The 18229-nt window shown below is 42.6% G+C and overlaps 1 protein-coding gene across 8 annotated transcripts in view; it reads right to left on the bottom strand.

Annotated features, from left to right (window-relative positions):
* LOC129868931 (signal-induced proliferation-associated protein 1-like) overlaps positions 1-17945 on the bottom strand; it is a 42228-nt gene extending 24283 nt beyond the window's left edge. For 2 of the 8 annotated variants that reach the window (XM_055943287.1, XM_055943286.1), the window contains exon 1: positions 17570-17945. The gene's annotated coding sequence lies outside the window, so the exon portion shown is untranslated. Of the gene's footprint in view, positions 1-439; positions 693-17056; positions 17236-17569 lie in introns of those variants that run through there. The other 6 variants (XM_055943279.1, XM_055943281.1, XM_055943280.1 and 3 more) reach the window with 3 other exon arrangements.
* Between the last annotated feature and the right edge of the window lie 284 nt (positions 17946-18229).

The raw sequence follows: 18229 nt of genomic DNA, 5'->3' as shown, positions 1-18229 counted from the left end.
AATTTAGTGAGGATATTAATAGTGAGATGTCCAATGTCATTTTGTTCCGATATTTGATTTATTTAATTAAAATATGACATCTAGACTTTAGCTTGTAAGAGTCAATTAAATAAAAATGCCAAAATTAAACGTATAAAGTGGATTTTAACATACTAATATTCAGGGGCCATTTAGTCCCATAGAGGGAGGCTTTTTTATTGAATAACATAACAAAACAATTGTAGGATAACCAGTACGTAAATATCTACATTCTTTCTGTCTCGAAATTAACCAAGGTACCCTACAGGAAATGATAGAGTAAGACTTCCGTCAATAAGTGACAGGCCAGTCTATTGCTTAAATGAGGGCCACTATTCATAGGTGGCATTTCATGATCTACACTTATTCTAAACATCCTAATTCTTTCTCATTACAGACAATTTGTTTCAGGTTAACTCACAGGCGAAAATAGGTTGTTTTCAAATGAATTGCCTCGGTTCCTGGCATCCCTTTTCTTTGTTCCCTTCTCTCTGGTAAAATTGACGTCAATCATACGATATCGGAAACCAGTTGGTCTTTAATACAAATATTAGATTCTTCTTCATTCTAAAGGCAGCTTCCTGTCTCGCTATTTCTCATGCATCTCCTGTCTCGAGATGATTTGCAGCCTCGAGAGCAGGTGCAGCGACGCAGCTCACACGCATGTTTCCCGGTGCGCGTTAGCACAGAATGCTGCAGAGATGTTGAGGTGACTGGTGAGTGAGGGAGTAATCTCTCTCTCTCTCTCTCTCTCTTGCTCTCTCTGCCTCTGCACAATTGAATGTAAACAGTTACTCCAGATATTGACTGAATATTGGAGAATTGCAATTTACCTTCTGTCCCCATAACGGAACAATCTCCTTGTGCCTGGTTGCAAAGATACAATATTTTAGACCATGGTGGCATGTAAACATGACAACATGTTTGGACATGCTTTCTGACATTTCTCAAGCTATGTACTGGATGTCCTTAACCACAGCAACTCACTCTGATATATTTTCTGGATAATATCAATTTCTTCAGTTCTTTGAAATTTTTTTTTTACTGAAGCAAATCAGGTTAAGAGACGTGTTCGATGACAGGCAGCAGCTTCCATCTCTCTGCTGGTACCAAGCCCAGCCACTTACTTTCCATCCAAGGTCTCTGAATTTCTCAGCATAGTGTCCGGACTTGTGGGAATCAAGATGAAACAATGTGTACTCTGAAGGTGATAGCTGGGTATGCAAAATAGTTTAGGATAGAATTCTTTGAAATACTGTATTTTGTCTGAAATTAGAAAAAGGACTACAGCATTTGTGTGTTCTTTGAATACACACTGAGCATGTATGGAGTGGCTGTACATCCACTGTATAGCCATGCGTTCCCCCTGGAGCCACTCGATAGTTCCCTGGTGCTTTTAGTGAACCAATGACAGATTGATTGTAAGCACGCAATCAACAATATCAAACGCTGCATCCATCCACAACAAGTGGCCATTCATTTAATTCATCTCTTTTAACAACACAATAACACATGCTAAATATTTGATCAATCCAGTCTCTGTTTTCAGTCTCATGCATTATAAATTGATTGCCAGCTTACAGTAAAGCTGGAAATGCAGTGGTTTAGTCAAAACCATATAAATGCCTGCAGAGGAACCTGCCCTGCAGTCAAATCCTTCTACTCCCATGTTCTGTGGGTCGACAAAGATCAGGGCCTACCCTAGCCTTTTGGGGGCCCTAGGCGGGACATACGGTATACTAAAGTAAGGAGTCAGACTGATAAAGGGAAGCTTTAACTAGTCCAGTACTATATGTGCTGTTCTCTAACTGCCCAGTGAGACTTCTGGTTCAACTACGCAATAGGGGTCTACGGTGACCACAACTTCCTCCTCATGTCACTTCTGTGCATAGCTGCAGAGGTTCACTTCTCCATCCTCCACAGACTACTATCCAACATGTCTGGTGGTTTCTGTGTCTAACAGGGTAACGAGTGACTCTGTTGATTGTATTAGTTATAAAAACAAAGTTATAGCGAGAATGGTCCCCCCACCCTAAAGGCCATGTGAACTAACATAGTTCTGCGGTCACATCTGTCACTTCCTATATTATTGTTAGATCTGCATTTGGGCTTTCGTTCAAACAAAAGGTAGAGCACTGTACCTTTACCTAAGTTTTGCGACTTTATAGAAAATTGGTTAATGTTTTTGGTTAATGTTTTTCATTTGAAACGCCTAAAGGGACATTTAAAAAAAATCTACTTCATATTCATAATTTCCAGCACCACCCCAACAACACTTATGATCCTCTATATCTTTTATTACAAAACCTAGAAACGTGCACATTTCACAAATGTTGATGTTGGGGTGGTGCTGGAGATGATGAATTTGAAGTTGAAAAATTGTGAAATGTCCCTTTAAGAGATCAATACGCATACTTCACTATATTGTACGTATAAAGTTCATATTACAGTAAATCACAATAACCGACAAATTACAGTATTTTTCCTCTTCTATCAAAAGATTAAGCAAAGAGGGATTACCCAAAACATGCAGCCAGGGGATTAAAGGGCTCTCCAGGACTTTCTGAAGATTGGGAACGTTCATCGTGACAGTTCAGCGGGCCCACTTCACAGTCCACACATCCTCTCATGAAACCAGAGAGCAGAGCAGTCTCAGTACCTCGGAAGCCAAACCAGGCATGCACTGCCTCACTACATCATTAAGCTAGGACACTGGTGTTTGATGCAGTGTCTAACCATGCTGATAAAACACTGCTAGCTGTGAGTGGCTGCTAATGATCTCAGATCTCAGCCTCTATCCCGAGTATCTTGGCTCTCTGTGTGACCTGTGTTGAACCAGTCATTCTATCAGGACTGTGCTGTCAGCCCCTTGGTACTTTAGCAGACTCAAATACACTCCCATTCATTTAACCCAGGTATTTAAAATGGTATTTGAAATAATTTATTTGAACACAGGTCTGTGTTGGGCTCATGTTTTCTAGTGTCTTTCACAAGCTCTGCTCTGACCTAGGTGCTTCGGAGGCATGAGTGTTCAGCGCAGTGGGGTTCCCATCCTGTTTGGGGTACATGTTAGACCCAGGACAAGGCTCCAGGGTGTGTGCTGTCCGGATGTTACTATGAAAAGGGAATCATAGGGCCGCCATGTTTCCTGGACACTTTTCTTTTTGCACCATCTCTGACCCCTCCTCCCTTTCGAGACTGCGTCCTGTACAGCAGGAAGTGATGTCACATGCATCCTGACCTTATTAACCCTCAGAGGAAGGGTGTCATCATCATATCTCCCCCTCCCATCATGGCTAACTGGACTGTTGTATCAGAGAGAGACCAGGCAGCCTTCAGCCTACTAACCATAAGTCTCTGTTCAACTCCTGACCTACATCTCACATGAAGATTACATCTGATGCGTTTTTAAGCTCTTTCTCATCAGAAAATCGTTTTGAGGGGGAAAAACAGCAACAACAAAAGCATTTATGAATAAATTAAATGATATATTGTATTTGGTGTAGCCTACAGTAGGGTACATGCTTGAAATGTATTTCCTTCAGGCCCAGCTCTGGGGGAAAAGCTCACCATAGGCAGTCATTCAATGTGATCAATGACCAGGATTGGTATCCGCCCCATGGCCATATCAGACCTATCAGGTGCTAAACTGTTTCTTTATGGAAGGTTTCAGTAGGCGTCTAGGTTTACAGATCCTTGATGGGCTCATAGATTCTATTGTATGTTACTATCTCTGTTGAAGATAGAAACTGGTTCCTTATGGAAGGTTTCAGTAGGCGTCTAGGTTTACAGATCCTTGATGGGCTCATAGATTCTATTGTATGTTACTATCTCTGTTGAAGATAGAAACTGGTTCCTTATGGAAGGTTTCAGTAGGCGTCTAGGTTTACAGATCCTTGATGGGCTCATAGATTCTATTGTATGTTACTATCGAAGATAGAAACTGGTTCCTGTGTTATTAAACAGCTATATGACGTTACTGACGACGCAATCTGCCGTTGAAAATATCTGGCTCCCCTGATCTGTTTCTGTTTTTGGCTCATGGTTCTCCACGCACATGTGGGATTAAAATGATCTCTTGAAATTGGGAGCAGGACAGATTACTATGATAACTCAAACCAAAGGCCATCAAGAGTATGTATTTCTGTACTTCTGGAATGATTTCAAAAACCCTCATTAGAACTGCAGAGAAGTGCGATACGATAACAAGGATTCCAAGAATACGTGTCACTAGACCTCAGAGCAACATTGTGTGTTATACAATTTTCCTCATTGCATACTAGTATTCTATGCTGAATCACAGTACTACCACCAGCTACGCAACCTCTGTCCTCCAAAACACAGTACTACCACCAGCTCTGCAATCTCTGTCCTCCAAATCACGGTACTGACTGCTACGCAACCTCTGTCCTCCAAAACACAGTACTACCACCAGCTACGCAACCTCTGTCCTCCAAAACACAGTACTACCACCAGCTCTGCAATCTCTGTCCTCCAAATCACGGTACTGACTGCTACGCAACCTCTGTCCTCCAAATCACGGTACTGACTGCTCCGCAACCTCTGTCCTCCAAATCACGGTACTGACTGCTACGCAACCTCTGTCCTCCAAAACACAGTACTACCACCAGCTCTGCAATCTCTGTCCTCCAAATCACAGTACTGATTGCTCCGCAACCTCTGTCCTCCAAATCACGGTACTGACTGCTCCGCAACCTCTGTCCTCCAAATCACGGTACTGACTGCTACGCAACCTCTGTCCTCCAAAACACAGTACTACCACCAGCTCTGCAATCTCTGTCCTCCAAATCACAGTACTGACTGCTACACAACCTCTGTCCTCCAAATCACGGTACTGACTGCTACGCAACCTCTGTCCTCCAAAACACAGTACTGCCACCAGCTCTGCAACCTCTGTCCTCCAAAACACAGTACTGCCACCAGCTCTGCAACCTCTGTCCTCCAAAACACAGTACTGCCACCAGCTCTGCAACTCTGTCCTCCAAAACACAGTACTGACATCAGCTCTGCAACCTCTGTCCTCCAAATCACAGTACTGCCACCAGCTACGCAACCTCTGACCTCTAAATCACAGTACTGCCACCAGCTCTGCAACCTCTGACCTCCAAATCACAGTGATTGGTGATTACGATACGTTAGTGCCTAAATCGACTATTAGGGATGATTGATTTAGGAAAATTGAGCTAATTAACCGTGTTCTCACTGTGCCCAGCAGCCAATCCCAGGGCCTGTTATTGATCCCAGCTCTGCCTGATACATTTGGATTCACACTGCATAACTACCATGTCATTGGAAACACAAAACGGGTTTCAAAGACTAAAAACAGCCAGTGGGTGTGTTATTGCACACAAAATTGGTTTCAGGAAATAAAGTAATCCCAATGCTGCTACTCCCTCACACTTCCTCCAATCACCCTTCATCCTTCCCCTCTGCTTCTGCCCGCTGAGTAGGGTCTGGGCCAGGTCCAGAGACTGCTAAGTGATTGGTTCTGGCACACTCCTTTTGTCCCACATTCTATCTCGGTTTTTATTTATTTCATAGAGTTAGCAGATGTCTGTCTGAGTTGTTGGTCTCCAAAAACCCATCGTTCCTCTACTCAATAGATTGACTTAGAGTAGAGGTTAGCTGTCAAGGTGGCAGAGGGGAAGGAGGGAAGTGGAAAGGTTCTTAGGACCACCCTGTACAGGATCACATGATCGCGTCCCAGAGGTCAGATGTTGATCTGAGGAGTGGCAATTGACAGATGATAGCGTGATGGTAATGAGGACAACAGGTAGTCTCCCTGACTGCTTCTGGGACGTCTCCAGGCTGAGTCACAGCAGTCAGTGGGAGTGCAAATACACGACCCTCCCTGCCTTCCATACATGCTTCTTATCACTTCCCAACCTTCTACCTTCCTGCCCTCGTGGGTTTAAAGTATTGGTCACACTGGACACACAAAAAAAAATGATTGTCACCTCTCATTTCCAATGTCATTTTGCTAAGCCTTTAATGTCACCTTGCAGAGTGTGTTTGGCTGCTCTCTGCCTGTGTGTCCTCCAGCGGGGGACCTTGTGACAAAGTGTACTGGGCATCTGTTTCTGCTGTTGGTCTGTGGAGGTCAAGCCCACCTTTAGGCTGTGCTGATGTTAGCATCTGCTGAAGACAACTGAAAACAGGTTCATTTTGAGAGGAGGCTGTCCTCCCGCAAATCTGTCCTTCAGAAATGGAACATATGTCTGTCGTGCTATCAATTATTAATGAGGGGGAAAAGAGGGGGCTAGAGTTAGACGGTGTTGAATAATTCATGAGGCAGCCCCCCAAGCCCACTCTCTGACCATGGGACTTGGACCTGGGCCGTCCAAAACATCAGCCATATCCATAGCTTTGTTATCACAAAGAACTGTACATGGAATTGTGTACTGCCATATCGTGTGTGTCTGTGTGACTTCTATAAATAAGTGTGTGAGAAAGCTCCAATTTAGTCATCTCACAGTTGAAGTCTGAAGTTTTGGATTCGATACTGTAAAACAGTCTCAGTTCTTATGAGTCCCTTCCTCTTTGGAAATCTCTGATACCAAAGAAGCGTTTGTGTGTGTGTGTGTGTGTGTGCGTGTGTGGTGTGTGTGTGTGTGTGTGTGTGTGTGTGTGTGTGTGTGTGTGTGTGTGTGTGTGTGTGTGTGTGTGTGTGTGTGTGTGTGTGTGTGTGTGTGTGTGTGTGTGTGTGTGTGTGGAAACAAAAGTATTTGCCAGTTTTACTGTTATTCTGATCATTGATAAAACATATTGCATCTGTGTTTTACCATGCTTATTGAAACATTTAAATGTACAATATGTCATGAACTAAGCATGTTTAAATCTGATGTTACCTCCTATTTCAGTGAAAGGCAGAAAGAGGAAGTTGGTTCAGAAATGGCTCTTTCTATAACATTGTCTGTGCATCTAACCCTGACTTCCTCTTTTACTGAAACTACCAACAAAAGAGTTATGATCAGGGGCGTAGGAGCGACTCTGACATGGGGACACATTTAGCTAAACATAAGTTCACACCTCACACACATGGCTTAAAAAGGGGCAGGCTCCAGGATATAAATAAAAAATTAAATAAAAAGGTTTTAGTGTCCCACCTCTTCAACAGCCAGTGAAACTGCTGGGCGCCAAATTCAAATACAGAAATACTCATTATAAAAATTCAGAAAACAAAACATATTTTACATAGGTTTAAAGATTAACTTCTTGTGAATCCAACCACGGTGTCAGATTTTTAAAATGCTTTACGGCGAAAGCATACCTTACGATTATTTGAGAACATAGCCCAAGAGACAAATCATTACAAACAGTAACCAGCCAAGTAGAAGAGTTACACAAGTCATAAATAGAGATAAAATGAATCCCTTACATTTGATGATCTTCATATGGTTGCACTCAGCAGACATTAATTTACTCAATAAATGTTCCTTTTGTTCGATAAAGTCTCTTTATATCCAAACACCTCTGTTTTGTTCGCGCATTTTCTTCAGTAATCCACAGGCTCAAACGCAGTCAAAACAGGCAGACAAAAAATCTAAATTGTATCCGTAAAGTTCATAGAAACATGTCAAACGATGTTTATATTCAATCCTCGGGTTGTTTTTAGCCTAAATAATCGATCATATTTCAACCGGACAATAACGTCGTCAATATAAAAGGTAAACAAGAAAGGCACTCTCTCGGTCACGCGCATGAAAAAGCTCTGTGACACTTTAGGGTCCACTCATTCAGACTGCTCTTACTTCCTCATTCTTCAGAATACAAGCCTGAAACAATTTCTAAAGACTGTTGGCATCTAGTGGAAGGCATAGGAACTGCAATTTGAGTCCTAAGTCAATGGATACTGTAATGGCATTGAATAGAAAACTACAAAACCCCCCAAAAAACTACTTCCCGAATGGATTTTTCTCAGGTTTTCGCCTGCCAAATCAGTTCTGTTATACTCACAGACACTATTTTAACAGTTTTGGAAACTTTAGAGTGTTTTCTATCCAAATCTACCAGTTATATGCATATCATATGTTCTGGGCCCGAGAAGCAGGCAGTTTAATTTGGGCATGCTTTTCATCCAAAATTCCGAATACTGCACCCTACCCTAGAGAAGTTAAATGCTAATTTGTAGTCACTTTTGAGAAAAGGATACAGACAAATCGTAGCCCTTTCCTGCAGTAAAATGACCTAGTTGCCTCATCATAAAAAATGTAAAAAACTGAAAATCTGGTGTATCTATGTCAAACAATTTTGTTGTATATAACGTTTAATATTGGGATGCAAACACAAAATGTAATACATTTCAACTCTATATCTGACATGGTACAGGTGACATGTTCTTTGTGCGGGATTGTTTGTTTGTAAGTAGTGGTGTTGGTTTTGTGCTACGTGTTTACTGGACTGTGTTCGTTTCCCCCGTGTCTGGGGTTGGTTAAGAAGTACACCCAGTGTGTTAGTAGGGTGGCCTAGTTTGTCCGTGTTCATTAAAGAACATTTGTATTTGCACCTGCTGTTTCCTGCGCTTTGACTTCACACTCCGACACCCAGGCCTTACAACATGGTACACGTTTCTTAAGCCCATGACCATGTGTGTGAGGTATATACTTTTGTTTCAAAGTAGATTTCATAAGTTACTTTACCCGGTGCAGTGAATAATGATGGTGGTGCTGCACAGTGCTATTTCTATCACTCACACACTTACAAAAAGGCACTCGCACATCTGAGCAATCTTATTTGCAGGTGCATGGCATCAATTGAACAAGATGAAGGAAAAGGAAACCACACACTGCCACACTGCTTGTAACAACCAAGAGTGAGAATGAAGCAGTCAGTGGGGGCGGGGAAACTCACGTTCCAGCAGCGGAGGCCATTTAAAAATAAAAATCACTCAATAAATGTGGTGACTCTCTAGCGTGTTTTACCTGCTTCTAACAGTGGGGGGTGGGGGAGACATGTCCCCCCTGTCCCCCCCGGCTCCTACGCCCTTGGGGATGATACATCTTTGTCTCTCTCGCTCTATGCCATCTTACATTAGTACGTGCATCAATCATCACTGTGATAAAGCATTGGAACATTTTCACTATGGTATTGGTAATTCGCATGCTCAAAGGACTTTATTGTGTGGGTATATGGGAGTGCATGGCATGCGTGCAAGAGTTGGTCAGAGTGAATGTGTCTGTGTCGTTCTTTGTGTGCCTTTGCTGACTCTATGAAAGAGCGTAAACGCCACAGTGGCAGGAAGAACAGCTGTCCCTCTACAACTGCACTGTGTGATTCTGCCTGTGACTTTCTATCTCTGTGCGTGTGTGGGGGGGTGTGCACTTGTGTGTGCAGGCGTGTGTGTGGGGGTGTATGTGTGTGACAAAATTGAGAGGGGAACTGACCCTCACTTCATCACTGCTGCTATTATGTGAAGCTGAACTGCACACTGTTCTTCCTCTCCTATCTGTGCAGCTGGCTCTGAGGCCGAGAGACTGTCCACCAATAGCATTTCTAGCAGTCTGAACTGTCACCCCTACCCTGTCCTCTCAGAGAGGAAGAGACACTGGCCTCCCTCACTTCCTCACTATCCCCGCTATTGTGCTTCGAAATTAAGCCTGGTCCTCCTGAAACGGCTGCACCGCCTACACTCTCTCTCTCTCTCTCTCTCTCTCTCTCTCTCTCACACACACACACCCACCCCCACACACACACACACACCTACCCAGCTAAGCTCTGCGTATGACCCCAAATTCTTTAATTATGAATCTCTACTCTAACCACCCCTATGAGACCTAATGTTGATTGGTTATAATTTAACTTGTGTTTTGTCCCTAAAACAACACCAGCTGCATCAGGGTCTGTCCTCTTGTAACCAATGTTCTGCATGACATTATATTTGTATACATTAGGGATCCAAGGCAGAAGCTACTCTTCCTGGGGTCCAAACACACCAAAGCACCCACATTACATATAAAACAGTGAACTATGTTTGTACTGAATGAGCTAAAGATAAAACAGTACATCATGTAACATCTCTACACCACCACATATCCACAACACAGGTTCACCATACAACAATACCGCCATACAACAATATCACAATGTGTGCGTATGCATGTGTCTGTACCTTTGTGTGTGTCTCTTCACAGTCCCCGTTGTTCCATAAGGTGTATTTGTACCTGCTTTTTAAATCTGATTCTACTGCTTGCATCAGTTACCTGATGTGGAATAGAGTTCTATGTAGTCATGGTTCTATGCAGTACTGTGAGCCTCCCATAGTCTGTTCTGGACTTGGGGACTGTGAAGAGACCTCTGGTGGTACGTCTTGTGGGGTATACATGAGTGTCCGAGCTGTGTGCCAGTAGTTTAAACAGACAGCTGGGTGCATTCAGCATGTCAACAATTCTTACAAAAACAAGTAGTGATGAAGTCAATCTTTCATCCACTTTGAGCCATGAGATATTGACATGCATGTCATTAATGTGAGCTCTCCGTGTACATTTAAGGGCCAGCCGTGCTGCCCTGTTCTGAGCCAACTGTAATTTTCCCAAGTCCCTCTTTGTGGCACCTGGCCACACTACTGAACAGGAGTCTAGATGCGACAAAACTAGGGCCTGTAGGACCTGCCTTGTTGATAGTGTTGTTAAAAAGGCAGGCAGAGCAGGGCTTTATTATGGACAGACTTCTCCCCATCTTAGCTACTGTTGTATCAACATGTTTGACCACGACAGTTAACAAACCAGGGTTACTCAGAGCAGTTTAGTCACCTCAACTTGCTCACTTTCCACATTATTCATTACGAGATGTAGTTGAGGTTTAGGGTTTAGTGAATGATTTGTCCCAAATGCTTTTAGTTTTGGAAATATTTAGGACTAACTTATTCCCTGCCACCCTTTCCGAAACTGACTGCAGCTCTTTGTTGAGTGTTGCAGTCATTTCAGTCGCTGTAGTAGCTGACGTGTATAGTGTTGAGTCATCTGCATACATAGACACACTCAATGCCAGTGGCATGTCATTGGTAAAGATTGAGAAAAGCAAGGGGCCTAAACAGCTACCCTGGTGACTGACTGAAAGGACAGTGGTTACGGTTGCCTGTCTTCCACCTCATAGGTAGATACCTGGCATCAGACAAGCCATCCTGCTGCTCTCTCTAGCCTCAACATCAACGTATGGCTCTGTCTCCCCTATGTACTCTTTACATTGCCCTGGAACTACATGCCAATATGCTAACTGAGCCTGATGACACAAGCTAATTTTGCTATTTTCCATGTGCAGGCTACATCTGTTTGTGTGTGTCATGCTTCATAGTTCAACCATCAGAGTGTCACCAAACCATTAATGCCTCTTAAAGGGAGTGGAGAGCGAGAAAGAGACTGTAACCCAAGCACATTGATTTAGTTGAAATCAATGGCAAGAGCTTTTGTAAGGTATGATAATAAAGTAAACAGACACAGAAGCTACTGTCTGGTTGGATTTGGAATAATATTGGGAGTGGAACTGGAGATGAGTATCAGTGTATTAACTAAGTGATGATAAGTAATGATAATGACTAACTAAAGGAGAGGATCAGTGTAGTAACTAAGTGATGATAAGTAATGATAATGACTAAAGATGAGTATCAATGCAGTAACTAAGTGATGATATGTAATGATAATGACTAAAGGAGAGGATCAGTGTAGTAACTAAGTGATGTTAAGTAATGATAATGACTAACTAAAGGAGAGTATCAGTGTAGTAAATAAGTGATGATAAGTAATGATAATGACTAAAGGAGAGGATCAGTGTAGAAACTAAGTGATGCTAAGTAACGATAATGACTAAAGATGAGTATCAATGTAGTAACTAAGTGATGATAAGTAATGATAATGACTAAAGGAGAGGATCAGTGTAGTAACTAAGTGATGATAAGTAATGATAATGATTAACTAAAGGAGAATATCAGTGTAGTAACTAAGTGATGATAAGTAATGATAATGACTAACCAAAGGAGAGTATCAGTGTAGTAACTAAGTGATGATAAGTAATGATAATGACTAAAGGAGAGGATCAGTGTAGTAACTAAGTGATGATAAGTAATGATAATTACTAAAGGAGAGGATCAGTGTAGTAACTAAGTGATGATAAGTAATGATAATGACTAACTAAAGGAGAGTATCAGTGTAGTAACTAAGTGATGAAAAGTAATGATAATGACTAACTAAAGGAGAGGATCAGTGTAGTAACTAAGTGGTGATAAGTAATGATAATGACTAACTAAAGGAGAGTATCGGTGTAGTAACTAAGTGATGATAAGTAATGATAAGGACTAAAGGAGAGTATCAGTGTATTAACTAAGTGATGATAAGTAATGATAATGACTAACTAAAGGAGAGTATCAGTGTAGTAACTAAGTGATGATAAGTAATGATAATGACTAAAGGAGAGGATCAGTGTAGTAACTAAGTGATGATAAGTAATGATAATGACTAAAGGAGAGGATCAGTGTAGTAACTAAGTGATGATAAGTAATGATAATGACTAACTAAAGGAGAGTATCAGTGTAGTAACTAAGTGATGATAAGTAATGATAATGACTAACTAAAGGAGAGGATCAGTGTAGTAACTAAGTGGTGATAAGTAATGATAATGACTAACTAAAGGAGAGTATCAGTGTAGTAACTAAGTGATGATAAGTAATGATAAGGACTAAAGGAGAGTATCAGTGTAGTAACTAAGTGATGATAAGTAATGATAATGACTAAAGGAGAGTATCAGTGTAGTAACTAAGTGATGATAAGGACTAAAGGAGAGTATCAGTGTATTAACTAAGTGATGATAAGTAATGATAATGACTAACTAAAGGAGAGTATCAGTGGAGTAACTAAGTGATGATAAGTAATGATAATGACTAAAGGAGAGGATCAGTGTAGTAACTAAGTGATGATAAGTAATGATAAGGACTAAAGGAGAGTATCAGTGTAGTAACTAAGTGATGATAAGTAATGATAATGACTAAAGGAGAGTATCAGTGTAGAAACTAAGTGATGATAAGTAATGATAATTACTAAAGGAGAGTATCGGAGCTTGCTAGTGCACTATGCTCAGTGTTTCTGACCTAGCTATGAGGCCCCCCCACCTCAGTCTGTGAGGTCACATCCTGTCTGTGTGTTTCCTGTGCGGTGGCTGTCTGAGCCGAGCCTCAGGGGCACACACAAGGGCAGGACAGACAGGCGTGAAACAGATCTGCCAGTGCCACAGCTAACCCTTCTCATTGGTAACTCTGTTTCTTTCTCTCTCTCGCTCTCTCTCTCTCTCTTTACTGCCAATGCCATTAACATGCAAACACAGCCAGTTTCACAATGACTATTTCCCTCTACTTGACTGTAGCATGACGTACAGAAAAACTATGAAGTGCTTTTTCCACATGGCTAGAGCAGTAATGATTTTCACTATATTGTATGTATGTACCCATTGATGTGATATTGTGGTAATGTTCCTGTGGTGTTTTCCCCTGACAGATTCTCCGTGCAGGGTTGTTTTCTACCTTTTTGATCTATCTTTGCTCAGGATGGGGAAGTAGTGATGTTGTGGGAGTGTATTGAGTTAGATCTCTTTCAGCACCACTGAATGTCACTGAGTGCACTTCTCCTATAATGGGAATCGGAACAAAGAGGACAGTAGGCGTTTGTGTGTGTTTTTTAGTGTATGTATGATATAACTGGTTGATTAATAATACTGACGACAGTAAACTCCACACACACTGCCTACACTATTTCTGACTATTGGGTTATTTACAGTATGCAAATCTGTATCAAGGGATCAACATGTGACATGACCAACCACCACTAGTGTGAATTTATTCAAATTTACAGAAGCCATGCTTTCATTCAACTTATGCCATCTTAAAATAATCTTTATCACAATCCTAATTATAAATAAAACACAAACATTTGTGGGACTGGAAAGAACACGTTTCGACCTGCATTACGACTTAATATAGAGAAGTTAAACAACAAACCAATATGGGTTGAAACATGTTAATTTAGAGAAGTTTTACAACAAGCCAATACAGGTTGAAACATGTTCCTTCCAGTTGCACAAACACAGTACCTGATTTACTTCTCACCATCTCTCTTTCCAATCCTCCTCTCTGCCTCTCTCTCCTTTCCTTCATTCCCTCCCTCCCATCACTTTCTCTTTCTCCTTTTTCTCTCCTCTCCTGTTCTGCTCATTGTGCAGTCAGGTCCTGTGCAGCAGAGCAGAGCTATAGGCCGGCTAGAGCCCAGGGACATAAATCTGAGGGTGACTCCACTCCAGAGAGGGCTGAGCTCCCATTAAGAGCATGGCCACAGAGGACAGGTGACAAAAGAGAGCACAAGCCGATTAGTGGATCCACCCAGTGGCTTACACTGCCATCCACCATCCTACCATCCTATGCTCTGCTCAGAGGGGGTGGCACTGCTGGGCCACCAGCCTACCTCAGTCACACAGACATACTGCTCACAAGGAGAGATAGAGAGACTGGGCCTAGTCACCCAAAATGGCTCCAAATGAGGGAGATGGTGTGGTGCTGACTCATGTTTTAGAGGAGAGTATAATCTGCCCGGTAACATTGATCCATGTTGATTGGACATATTGATTATTTCTCCTAAGACACCACTGAAATCTATTTACTATAGTCTTAGTCATTCTCGCTCGGATTTGTCATTTGTCCTTGCATAAAAGATGAGAGTAGAAATAGGTCAGTTTGTCACGGCACGGCGGGAGCACCATGGTGACTTTCATCTCTCGTGGAGCACAGTAGGCTCAACGTAGATTGAATAGCATTTTTACAAGCCTCGGGTTGTTGTCAGACAGGCGCCTGTCTATGTTGTGCTGTGTGAAGACGGTTGGTTGACTGTTGAGAGGCTATACGCTGCAGCGGTCCAATGGAGAGGAGTTGCTTTTGGCATTGAAATACAATTTGGTATGCAAAGAGTGCAGCGGTGTGATCTGGAGTTGAAATCCTGGGTGACACACAGCTTTAGTACCTCTGAGACAAGCAGGGTCTGTCAGCCCCGGGGCTCTGCTAGCATCCTGCGGCGCAAATGTGTACTACCGCTGCTCTCACTATTATTTCCATCAACATCATATAAGTCATTTTGGCCTTCAATGTTTTAAGGATCTCCACTTATTAAACTGGCAAAGGACAAACATGTAACAGTTCCTTTACATTTCATCTATACATTTAAGAGGTCAAGTGGTTCTGTACGCACACCCTTGATTCATCAGATGCCTCTTACTATGGAACACAATTTTGTTTAATAGATCTGTCCTCTGTGGTCAGGGGCTGGTGTAGGAATGGACAGTGATGTAGCAGTTTGATTGTGCAGGAAATTCAAGTGGGCCTGATCGATCACAGAGACTAGCTGTTCAGCCTCTCCTTTCCTCCCACTCAGCTGAAGAATTTGTGCCACAGGTCCCTGCTGACTTACAGAGAGCCTCTCATATTTAAAAAGAGTCCCAGACACCCACAGGTTTTTATAGCTCCCTACTGTGACAATACTAGTCCTAGCTAGATGAATAAATATAGACACGTACATGCTCTGACGCCAACGGCAGGTTCCCATCATTTGGGTCAAAACAGCATATTTAAAGCGCCACATTTTTAACATGTTCTAAGAAAAAGTGTTCTTTTTGAGAGCGCCTGAGTGCTTCACGACTTTAACTAGAACAGACATATTTCTGTCACAGATACACATCTGATTGTTCTATACCTACAATAATATAACTATCTCCCTACTGTCCACAAACTATAAAAGTCTGAGGGCAAAGCTTTTTCCTGATATGTTGTCAAATAATAGACAATATACCTTTTTTTCTCGTAGTTTGAGTACATGGGAGTCTATTTAACACTAAAATACTGGCAGGTATATCCATGAACCTACATTTGACTGACAAGTAAATAACTGTCGGGTTGGGATTGCTGCATTAAATAGTTGAATGTCTGTTAAGAGTGGACATTTTATCTGGCCTAACCTTCTCAAAGAACACTCAAAATAACAATACATTTGATCCCAAGTTGAATGCCCTTTTGTAATCCTATTTTGTAATTACTTTGTTATTATTTTTACATGATCAATTATTTTGAATATTTTAGAAGCATTTAATGAGAATTTAAGCACTGTGGTAGGGTCCGTTTCCCTCGATAAAACCGGCATCTGTCCCCATCATTGGCAGTGTGACCTCAAAGCGTCACCAGACTCTTGTACCCATGTGCTATGTGTGCAATGATAGTGGTTGTGTGTCATGGTGGCACCAACAAATCTGATGTTATCATCTGGCTTCAGTTACCCCCTATCACATATACAGTATATTCATTCTCATAGAGCTTGATTTCAGAAGATTGACTTTCATACATACATACACACACACACATATCCATGGGCACATCTGGCCAACCATCTAGGTTAACAGTCTAGGACCGATAACGTCACACCCTCTGCCAATCTGGCCAGGAACGCACAAAGACCACGACCATCAAATTTAGACAAGCACACGGCCTACCACACTCTTCAGGAAAGAGAACAAGGACTTCACCATGTCAAGTCCCGGTGCATTCATCATCATAAGGAATACCATTGTCCATTAATGACAACACCACATAGGAGGATTCATCTGGCGCAAAAGAAATGAAATGGCAAGTCCTTTTAGTGCACTAGCTTATGTAAGCTGTCCCTCGTCCCTCTCCTCTTCATCTCCCTCCTTGTTCCCCCTTTCTCTTCTACACCAGCCCTCTCAATCCCTTGCATCCCCAACCCCCAAAAAGCACAACCCCCCTCACTGCCAAAATGAAAGAAAAAAAAGGATATCCCGCATCCCTCCTTTTCTTTGCCACCTTGAAAACAACACCCTGATCCCGGCTCTGATTTTCCATTCCATCATTGTCTGTGCACATTACATGCAGTATCCTCTCAGTCCTCTTTATCATCCCCCACACAAAAACAGGCAGGGGCTGCAGACATTAGTCTGTAAAAAAAAAAAAAGTACACATATATGTCTATCCTATTTCTCTTACCTTTTTGTTTCTGTGTCACTATAGTTCCTGTCTATTCACCTCTTTCATTCTCCCTGTCTTTGGCGTGCTCTCTGTCTCTTCCTCCCTCCCTCCATTCCTCCACCTGGCCCACATCTCTGGGTCCTGCAGCCCCGAGCGCCCTACAGCAAGGTCTGCAGTGACTTCATGTCAATGTCATAACACCGTTTTTAAACGAGCCCAGAACACCGGAGGGGTGGGGTGGGGGTGGGGGGTGGGGACGAGCGTGAAGATAGCAGAATGCCGCTCAGACATCATTTTCTACCCCTGACAAAGCGTCCGTTCATTGTGTTGACACATCCTTTGCTCTCTCACTTCTGTACGGCAGAATGATCTGAATCTCTGGTGAAATCGACAGGAAACAAGAGCATATGCGTGCTCACATAGAGGGTGTCCTGACCAAATCAATCACATTCATCATCACCAGACATAGGATATAGGGAATTAGGAATGTGTGCATTCTGAAGGCTCTGAGTAAAGAAAGACAGTGCTTACCTCCACATCTCAGCTCCGCTCCAACCTGCCTGGTATCATCCTGTTCCTTTCTGTAGCCTCCCTCCCCCCTCTCCCCATGACAGCATTTTTCTGCTATCTATCTATCCCCACGCTGAGGCTTTTTCTCCTCCTCCTCCCTCTTCGATTTCCCTCGTCTGCTCCCTTCTTCCCCTCTCCCAAAATAAAACTCCTCTCTGGTCAGTGTGCCTAGGAGCTTAGCTCTTCCATTCCGTTGTTCAGTCTAAAGAGGCAGGTTGATTTGTTCTGTCTCCCTCCCTCACTCTGATTCTATTTCATTCACATCACACTGAAGCCAAACCCCTCCTTCTCCTCCCCTCACACACGGCACATCCCCAATCTCTCTCCTCCCCCTCCTCTCTCTCTCTCTTTCTCGCTCTGTCAAAGAGAGGCTGAGGCAGCAATAGACAGCAAACTAGGCAGGATGTGCTCTCTTTCTCTCCCTCTCTCTAATCCGTATTCAAGACTAATGGTTGAATGATTAGGGTGACTAGATTAAGCGACCAATGAGTGCATCTAGCCTGTCAGCCACAACGTGCCATTCTACGTGTTTGGTTGGAGGAAAGGTTGGGGGGCAAAGGAGCATGTGTAGTGTCCCCCCCAAACATGGACCAATAGGTGGGGGCCACACTAAACAATTAA

Source organism: Salvelinus fontinalis, chromosome 13 (genome assembly GCF_029448725.1).
Source record: "Salvelinus fontinalis isolate EN_2023a chromosome 13, ASM2944872v1, whole genome shotgun sequence".
Classification (NCBI taxonomy): Eukaryota; Metazoa; Chordata; class Actinopteri; order Salmoniformes; family Salmonidae; genus Salvelinus; species Salvelinus fontinalis.
The sequence above is the reverse complement of the archived record's forward strand: the minus strand, read 5'-3'. Positions and strand labels throughout refer to the sequence as shown.